Source organism: Sus scrofa, chromosome 2 (assembly GCF_054392235.1).
Source record: "Sus scrofa isolate SSC_HxYL_T2T_F1_AM1 chromosome 2, Sscrofa_HxYL_maternal_Yorkshire_Landrace_v2.0, whole genome shotgun sequence".
Lineage (NCBI taxonomy): Eukaryota > Metazoa > Chordata > Mammalia > Artiodactyla > Suidae > Sus > Sus scrofa.
In genome coordinates this window covers 156,753,764-156,764,023 of record NC_139384.1, presented here as the reverse complement: position 1 = coordinate 156,764,023, position 10,260 = coordinate 156,753,764, and positions in this window count along the sequence as shown.

The window sequence follows — 10,260 nt, the reverse complement described above, 5'->3', positions numbered from 1 at the left end:
CTGCATGACATAGTATAGGTATTGGTTAAAATTTTGATGAATGATTATAAACAAAATTTATCGAGTGATACTTGCCTTAATTAAAAGAAAAAAATGTTGTAATGATTTCCAATACAAACATCAATATTGGTACAAAGGAATTTATGTCCATGGCTTTGAAACATCAATAAGAGATCAGATGGTGATTAGTAAAAATGGATTTGCCTATCATCATATTCTATGCATGCTAGTTAGGGAAACTACATGGTTAAAAAAAATCTACCTCAAAATGCAGAAAACACAATCTGAATTTTTTATCCTATATAACACAAAAATATTCTTTTGAAAAACAGATCATTCGTTTTACTTGGCATACCTTGGGACTCTGGATTTGTGTTTTCCACATTAATAAAATTTTTTAGATGATGATAATTTTTTCATCACTTTATGAAGCCTTTTGGTGAAGGGACAATGATTCCAGGTGAAAAATGACAATGCTTAAAATCCTTCTATGGAAAATCTTGGGAAAATTTATTTCCTTTCTCAGTTCATAAGTGTGATATATTCCAATTCTAGGAAAGGACTAAGAAGGAACACATATATGAAGGTGACAGGTAAAAAGAAACTATAACTTCAGAAGATCTCATGTTTGCAAAACTATTCCAAGTATTGCAAAATATTTATTTCCCAAAACATTAAAAAATAAACATGTATTATAAACATTCAAAATTTTTCCAAAATATTTGCTGGAAAATAAAAAAGGCAAAGGGAGATTAAAGAAGAGCAGTATCTGTAAGTTGAACACTGATAATACTGAAGGATTAAATTGACTTTACTGACAAATATTTTATATAAAACAGGATTCAAAGGGGTATTTTTGAGATGTGTAGTCTGGTGTCGTTAAATAGACACCTGTGTCAGTTACATAGCAGATACTCTATTAACCACTGGGATAGCAAAATCAAAAAACATACACCTTGTCTCTGAGAGGGTCAGTCTAGGAGGAAGCAGAATGGTATATTGAGCAAAGCCTGAGCTATGGAGTTCTACTGGCTTGAATTTGGATTTGATAATGTGAGATTATTAGCTCTGTGACTTGGGCAAGTAAAGTCCCTCAATCTTAGTTCATTTGCCTGTAGAAAGCAAGATTATATAAGAAAATTCCTGTAATGTGCTTGGAAATGCCTTTCTGGAAGTAAAAGCACACATACATTTTAGCTGACCAAGTTCAACAGCCGCTTTTCCTAAATTATATGTGTATAGGCCCTAGGTCTAAAAGGAACAATGGGAGTCCATAGGAACATAAGAAATTACAGGACAGCATATCCTCAATTTCAAAGATAATTTTTTAAAAAAATCACTGAAAAAATTGGACATCATTTCTGAAGAAGAAAAGGTGAAATAAAGACTCTATATGGTCCCCAGGAGAGGGAGATACAAACAAACAGCTTTCAGTTCAATTCCAGGAAATCTCCACATTCATCAGAATTGTCTACCGAAAAATGGAATGAGCTGATTTATGTTTTAATGTAATCTCTGCAATCCTCATATCAAACACCACTGAAGAACAGTTTGAGATCGTTGAGTGAGGTAAGTAGTACTTTAAGAATAATCATAATAAGCAGTGGATCCAACCAGATGTTAGGAAAAGCTGCCAACACAGAATCAATCTATGGCCTGACACTCCGTTTATCTCGCCAAAAAGAGAAGACAGTAATCAAGTTTTGGCTGCTGTTTACCCACCAAACCGACTGTGCTCTGGTTGATTCTGAGCAAATTGTAGAGTAACTTACTAACCATGCTGTGAAACTACTTATTTCCCAGTGATGGGCCATCACTTTGCCCTTCTGGTCCCCCCAAAATGGGATCAACAAAATCAAAATAATTGCAAATCATTGGCGAAAAGACTGTGCATCGTAATGCCACGGTGGGTTTTCTCTTTTATTTAGATTTATTCTTTAAGCTCTGAAAACAATGTGGTTTTCCCATTATTGAGGATACTCATCAGCACATATGCGGCCCTTTGGCCAGAATAAAGAAACTGGTTGAAAGGCTCTTCCCTGATTATGCCTAAAGGTAGTCACTGAAAAATACTGTTCTGTATTGAAGGTAATGGGTTTAGGGTCAAAAGAACAAGACTTGGTCTCCAGCTTTATCACATATGGGCTTGGGGACAGGTAACCTATGCCTCTGCTTCCTTCTTGGCTAAAATTCGTACTGCATAGCAAGTGTATGGCCTCAACAAGAAAGAACGGTTTACCATGCCTGGAATGATATTTAACATCTTTAATGAGGTAAGGCGTTCCTGTCGTGGCTCAGTGGTAATGAACCCAACTAGTATGCATCCATGAGGACATGGGTTCGATCCTTGGCCCCGCTCAGTGTTGCAATGAGCTGTGGTGTAGGTTGCGGATGCGGCTCAGATCCCACATTGCTGTGGCTGTGGTGCAGGCCAGCAGCTGTAGCGTCACTTGGACCCCTAGCCTGGGAACTTCCATGTGCCACAGGTGCAGCCCTAAAGAAGAGAACAATATATATATATACATTGAGTAAAAAGAATAAATTTCCTTTTATAAATGTGTCCCCTATGTCAACTCCCTCTATTGACCGTCATACCTTGTAGAGAGGACTGGAGACAAAGAAATCAGGGCTGGGGTAAATTAAGATGTTCAAGTCGTTCCTTTTATCGAGGAGAAAACTGAGGCCCAAGTTCCCACAGCTAAACAAGGGAAGCTTTAACTACATGAGAGAACGTATCCTTTCCCATCTCCTGCTTTCCAGTCCAATGCTCATTCTACAGCACCTGTTATCTCAGGTAATGTCACATATTTGAAAAGACAATTCCCTTGCCTTGAGAAAATTAAGTTCAGCGTGACATGGGAAAAGGATATGAGCGTTGGAGTCAGATCATGCCGGTTTGATTCTGAGGTTTGCCACTTGCCAGATGGGTGCCCTGAGCAAAGCACAACCTTTGTGACTCTTTTCTCACCTAAATTTGTGGGTAATCATGTGTACCTCAGGGGCCTGTGGAAAATTTTGAAATAAAAAAGCACACAGGTATGTGGAATAATTGGACAATGGGGACCTGCTGTAGGGCACAGAAAACTCTACCCATTATTCTGTGATAATCTAGGTGGGAAAAGCATCTGAAAGAGAATGGAAGTGTGTACATGTGTAACTGAATCACTTTGTTGTACAGCAGAAATTAGCACAACATTGTGAATCAACTATACTCTCATAAAAGTTTTAAAATGAAAAAAAAAAAAAAGAGTTTCAGTTGTGGCTCAGTGGGTTAAGAACCTGACACAGTGTCTATGAGGATGTGAGTTTGATATCTGGCCTTGCTCAGTGGCTTAATGAAGAATCTGGTGTTGCCACAGTGTGGCTCAATCTGGTGTTGCCATGGCTATGCCACACACCATCACCTGCAGCTCAGATTTAACCCCTAGCTTGGAGCTTTCCATATGCCCTGAGTGCAGCTGTAAAAACAAAATATCAATAAAAAGGAAAAAGAAAATGCTAAATGGAAAATAACTTAATGACAACAATTAAAAAATGTAATATCCTTAGAACAGCATTTGCCACATTAAATTTCTTGCTAAAGCTGTCTTCTTACTAAGTATTAGCTAAAGATAGTAATTAAACTAACAGGAAGAAGCTTAGGTATCCTAACAGGCTCAAGGAGGAGAGGGGACAGGAACTCCTCTTGGTTCTCCCCAAGTGCCATCACTCTTATGGTCACTCTCAGGACAGGAATTCACTACTGCAACTGGGAAACAGCAGTGGGTTGTGTCCTTTTCCTCCTCCAAAAATTCCAGGAAAAAAGCTTTTTTAAAGCTCTCCCTTCAGATTTTCCAAGTTCTGGTTCTTTCCATCCTAATAAATACTCTCCTCCGGAAACACTCAGGATGTGCCCGCCAATTGCACAGTTTCTGGCCCTTCTTTGTTTCTGAGGTCATGGGTACTGCAGAGCACTGCACGCACAGGGCTGAGACAGCCATCAAAATCTCTTTTCAGGGATTGTCACTGTCTGCAAGGTCTGTTCACTGCTCTGGTGAATTAACTTACACCCACAGGTAAGCCGAATCCTGCCAAGTTCAAGGATTCAGAGCTCCATGCATTTGGCTCTCTAATCTCTACATGACGATGTGATGTGCAACCAGATACAGCGTGCACAGTTTTACAGTATATTGCATTTGAGTGCTTCTTCAGGAGATTTGCTACCCTCCACTTCCACAAGGATGCTCTGGTTTGTGATTTTAGTTCATGCAGCTATTTCCTTGTTTGCTAAATATTTTTGTTGGATAAGCTGGCTACAGAGGAATTTCTTTACAGAAGAAAATGTTGCTTAAGTTTTACGATATATGCAAAGCTAAATTTCTACAGGGATTTTTTTTTTAAATGCCCCCAAAAGGAAGTGAAAGCTTTTACTTTGGAAATTAAAAACAACTTACTAATTTGAATCGTGCCCATAACACAATGCTTGTAAAAAGCATTTACAGCAACTTCAGATAGTTCCATGAGCCTGATAGCTTGTGTCTGCTACGTCCTATGTTCATTCCTCTTATTTATGAATTGTCTAATTCACATTTCTTCTTGTTCACCCCTCATAGAGACTGAAGTATAAAGATACTTTATGCACAAAGCCAGGATTAGGAACTCTGTTTTACATTCAGACAGGCCTGGTTTGAATATCAGCTCTTCCCTTTACCTTGCAACCTTTTGCAAATGGCTTTGTCTGGTCTCAGTTTTCTTACCTGTGAAGTGGTACTATAATGAGAGTAACAACTTGTGAGCTTTTAAGATTAAAGTATGCATAAAGATGCATATGAAAATCAAAGATGTACAAGGTAATTTTCACTAACAAATTTTACTAGTATTTTTTTTTTTAAATCTAAAACACTTAGCCTAATGGTTTGACATGTAACAGGACTCTTTCAGTCAGAGTTACTTCTGTTAACCAGCATCACTATCACCTATTTTATACACTTTACTTTCTTTATCTCAGTTTTTGGAACAACTCTAAAGTTTGAATTACATTCTTTACACAATTGAAGTAATTGATGCTCAGAGAATTTCAGTACCTTCCCAAGATTTCCCAGGTAATGGGTGGGGGGAGATTTAAACTGAGTTAAAAGTTTCGGCTCCTCATCATTATCCTGTGCTACCACTTTTTAGTTTGAAAATTTAGACACGTGTCAAAATGGTAGTTCATGGGTGTGTTTTGTTGATCTGATATGGATTTTTTTTAAGGTCCATATTAAAGTTTAGGAAAAAATAATAACAACTAGCCTCTCTGCACTACAGTCCTCCTGGAAACAACTGGGTAAAACTTATAGTCACTGCATCTTTCAATGAGACAGGCATCTCCAGCCCTAACAGTCCACTTATACTTCACTGATGCCCACCTCTGCCTGGTCTCCATTGTCCTGTAAATTTTATGTCTCATAACTTCATTGTATCTTATATACGAGGATATTAAGGTATATAACATGCATTATCTTCTTAGTTTATCAGATAATCATCTTAAACTTATGCATGCTGAATAAATATTAAAGCAGGCACATTATAGGCATCATTTGCCTTTCAATGACAGGAGATATTAATTACCATTATTTCATTTATTGATTAAATGCTCATCTATTACCCTATTCAATCTATCATGACATGCTCTAATTCTAGCTCACAAAGAAATATTTAAAATGCATTCCTGGAGGTGGGATCCAGGTGGCAGAGGAGTGAGTGGTGGTGCTCACCTTCTACCACAAACACATCAAAAAAAAAAATCTACTGGCAGAACAGTTCACACAGAACATCTAATGTATGCTGGCAGAAGACCTTAAAACTCCAAAAACGGCAAGAAGCCCTCCTAATAAGTGGGTAGAATAAAATGGAAAAAAAAAGAAAAAGGAAGGAGAGGAAAAAAAAAGGACTCAGGACAGAACCAGCACTCTGGAGAGGGAACAGAGAAGGAGGAAAGGAGCCCACACCCTGGAAAGACACCCAACTGATGGGGAGATCAATCAAGATGGAGAGACCTCAAAAAGGCAGAGAAAAGCACAGCAGCTAGACTGAGGAGGGCAAAGCAGGGAGAGAGCCACACAGACCACTGGTACCACCCCCCAGACACCACAGCCTGAGTGCTAAGCAGGGGCGGGGCACTGGGACTCAAGCTCCTGAGGTCAGTTCTGGGGAGGGGACTAGGGTTGGCTGCGTGGAGACAGACTCAGGGAGCTGGGGAGCTGTGTGCCAAGGGCTGGGGAGCAGAGCGTCACAGCTGAGGGAACCTGGGAGGAGGTCTGGCCCAGAGGAAAAGCAACACACATTTGTGGGGAGGGCAGAGGAGGAGGGGAGGACCACCCTAGAAATATCTTTCTCTCCACACACAAGGACTCTCAGAGGGTGGGGCTATGGATGGGGAGGAACTTCTTGCCTCCAGTGTGGGCTAAGCAGTATGGGCTGGGACAAACCACCACAGTTTCCTCTGACTCCAGAGGTGGCTCTGGCCCACCACCACTAGGGGCCTGTGAACAGGTACGACCTGTGGCCCCAGTCACCTCAGAGTTCAGCACAAAGGAAGGTATTGCAACCAAGTACCACCAACTGTTGCTCTCATTCCCTTGGGAACACACACACACCACCACAGCCACTGCCAAGTGCTCCAAGTGCCACATACACCTGCTTGAGGCTCACGGTCACTTTCCAGGCCATGAAACTAGGAGCAGTCAGGGCCACCGTCCCATGGGTCCCGGCTATTGTCAAGGGCCCAGCAACCAGGTACTGGCTACTAGTCCTGCCCATTGCCCCCATCTCCTTGGAAGCACACACAACACCCTATTAAGGGGAAAAATAGCCTGCTCATGCTGAGGAAAGAGACAACAACCTGTCACAACAAAAATAAATAGTAAACTCCCCCCCCCCAAAATACCCAGGGGTGCTCTTGCATATAAATAGCCCTCCAAGACAACAGCAGTTGGTTTCACTATAGTCACAGAATAAGAATAATATAAGCAAAATGAAGAAACTCAGGAACCATTTCCAGGTAAAAGACCAGAAGAATTTACCTGAAGGAGCAAATAATGAAACAGACCTCTGTAGTCTGACAGACACTGAGTTCAAAAAGGAGATAGTGAAAATACTGAAGGAATTGGAGCAAATACGAAAGAATTAAGAGCAGATATAAATAGTAATTCAGGTTGTTTTAGAAAGGAACTAGAAAATACAAGGTGGAGCAAGAAAAATTACAAAATTCGTTTTCAGAGATGCAAACCGAGTTAAAGGCACCGAAGAGCAGAATGAATAATGTAGAAGAATTAGTGACTTGGAAGACAGAACTAAGGAAATCATCCAATCAGGATAGCAGGCAGAATACCAAATGAAAATACATTGAAGCAATATACAAGACCTACGGGATAATGTAAGGTAAGCCAACCTACGCATGAGAGGGATTACAGAAGGAGAAGAAAAAGAAAAGGGGATTGAAAATACATTTGAAGCAATTATGTCTGAAAACTTTCCAAATCTAAAGGAAACAGATATTAAGATACAGGAAGCACAGAGGGCCCCAAACAAGTTGAACACGAATAGGCCCATACCAAGACGTGTTATAATGAAAATGGCAAAATTTAAAGATAAAGAGAGGATTCTAAAGGCAGCAAGAAAAAAACAAAAACTTAATTATAAGGGAATCCCCATAAGGCTATCATCTGATTTCTCTACAGAAACACTACAGGGCATAAGAGAGTGGCAAGATATATCCAAGGTTCTAAAAGGGAAAAATTTGCAGCCTAGAATACTCTACCCAGAGAGCTTATCATTTAAAATAGGAATAATAAAGAATTTCTTCAATGAACAAAAACTGAAAGAGTACAGCAATACTAGACCCACTGTAAAAGAAATACTGAAAGGGTTTCTCTAAATTAAAAATAAGAAAGAAGAAATAGGATGGAGAAAATCACAATTGGAAAGCAATCACTTAAATAAGCCAGGATACAGAAATAAAAGAAAAAAAAAGACACAACATATTGTAAAAGTGATGATAAACACAAGGAACAGCAAAAGGAAAAACATGAAGATGTTAAAAAAGGACATCAAAGTAATAAATTGTGGGGAAGTAAAGTAAGAAAATCTAGACTCTTTTTTTCTAGAATGTGTTTAAGCCTATATGACTATCAGACTAAAGTAAGCAGATATAGGAAGGGGTTAACATACTTGAAAAACAGGGCAATCACAAATCAAAACCAAACATTACATTCACAAAAACTAAAAAGAAGAGGACACAAGCATAAAATAAAAGGAAGTCACCACACCGAAAAAAAAAAAAAAAAAATGAAGGAACAAAGGAGAAACGTACAATGAACTGGGAAAAAGGTTTAAAATGGCAATATATACCATTTATTAATAATTACCTTAAATGTCAATGGACTGAATGCTATGATCAAAAAATACAGAGTAGCAGATTGGATTAAATAAATAAATAAATAAAAAGAGCCTACAATATGTTGCCAACAACAGACTCAACTTAGGGAAAAGGACACATATAAAGTGAAAGTGAGGGGATGGAAAAAGATATTTCATGTGAATGGAGAAGACAGGAAAGCAAGAGTTGCAATACTCCTATCAGGCAAAATAGACTTTAAAATGAAGCCCGTAAAGAGAGACAAAGAAGGGAGTTCCCCTTGTGGTGCAGTGGTTAATGAATCTGACTAGGAACCATGAGGTTGCAGGTTGGATCCCTGGCCTCACTTGGCGGGTTAAGGATCTGGCGTTGCTGTTAGCTGTAGTATAGGTCACAGACACAGCTCAGATCCCACATTGCTGTGGCCCTGGTGTAGGCCGATGGCTACAGCTCCTATTAGACCCTAGCCTGGGAACCTCCATATGCCACAGGTACAGCCCTAAAAAAGACAAAAAATAAATAAATAAAATAAAGAAGAGAAAGACAAAGAAGGATACCACAGAATGATAAAAGAATATCCATTCAAGAAGAGGATATTCCACACAACAATATATATGCCCCTAGTATAGGACCACCTAGATACATACAACGAATGCTAACAGACATAAAACGATAAATGGAGAGGAATACATTAATAATAGGAGCCTTTAATACCCCGCTTACATCAATGGACAGATCCTCTAGACAGAAAATCAATAAGGCAAGAGAGAGCCTAAATGACACAACAGAAAAGTTAAACCTAATAGACATTTTCAGGACATTACATTCAAAAAAATCGGAATATACATTCTATTCAAGTGCACTTGGAACATTCTCAAGGATTGACCACATACTGGGGCACAAAGCTAACCTCAACAAACTTAAGACTATAGAAATTATTTCAAGTATCTTCTCTGACCACAATGGTATGAAACTAGAACAGGAACAGAAATGAGAAAAAACTAACTATATGTAGACTAAACAACATGCTACTAATAAACCAATGGGTCAATGAAGAAACTAAAAGAGAAATTTAAAAATACCTTGAGACAAATGATAGTGAAAACAAAAACAATCAAAATCTATTGGATGCTGCAAAAGCAGTGCTTAGATGGATGTTCATAGCAATGCAGGCCTTCTTCAGAAAAGAAGAAAAATCTCAAGTCTACAACTTAACCCACCACCTAAAAGAATTAGAAAAAGAACAAACCAAAGCTAAAATCAGCAGAAAGAAGGAAATCATAAATGTCAGAAAGGAAATCAATAAATAGAGATGGGAAGACAATATGAAAAATCAATAAAACCAGAGATGGTTCTTTGCAAAGGTAAACAAAATTGACAAATCTCTGGCCAGACTCACCAAGAAGAAGAAAGAACTTAAAATAAGAAATGAAAAAGGAGAAATCTCAATGGATACTGCAGAAATACAAAAAACCATAAGAGAATGCTATGAACAATTGTATGCTAACAAATTTGACAACAGAGAAGAAATGGACAACTTTCTACAGACATGCATCCCACCAAAACAGAATCAAGAAGAAATAGATCAACTGAACAGACCAATTACTAAAAACAAAATTGAATATGTAATAAAACACCCCCTACAAACAAAAGTCTAGGACCAGATGACTTCATAGGTGAATTTTACCAAACATACTAAAAAGAACTTATACCCATCCTTCTTAAACTTTTCCAAAAATTTGCTGAAGAAGGAATAATTCCAAAGACATTCTATGAACCCACCAATAACCTAATATCAAAACCAGACAAAGATACTATCCAAAAAAAAAATTATGTGCCAGTATCTTTGATGAATAGAGATGCAAAAATTTTCAACAAAATTT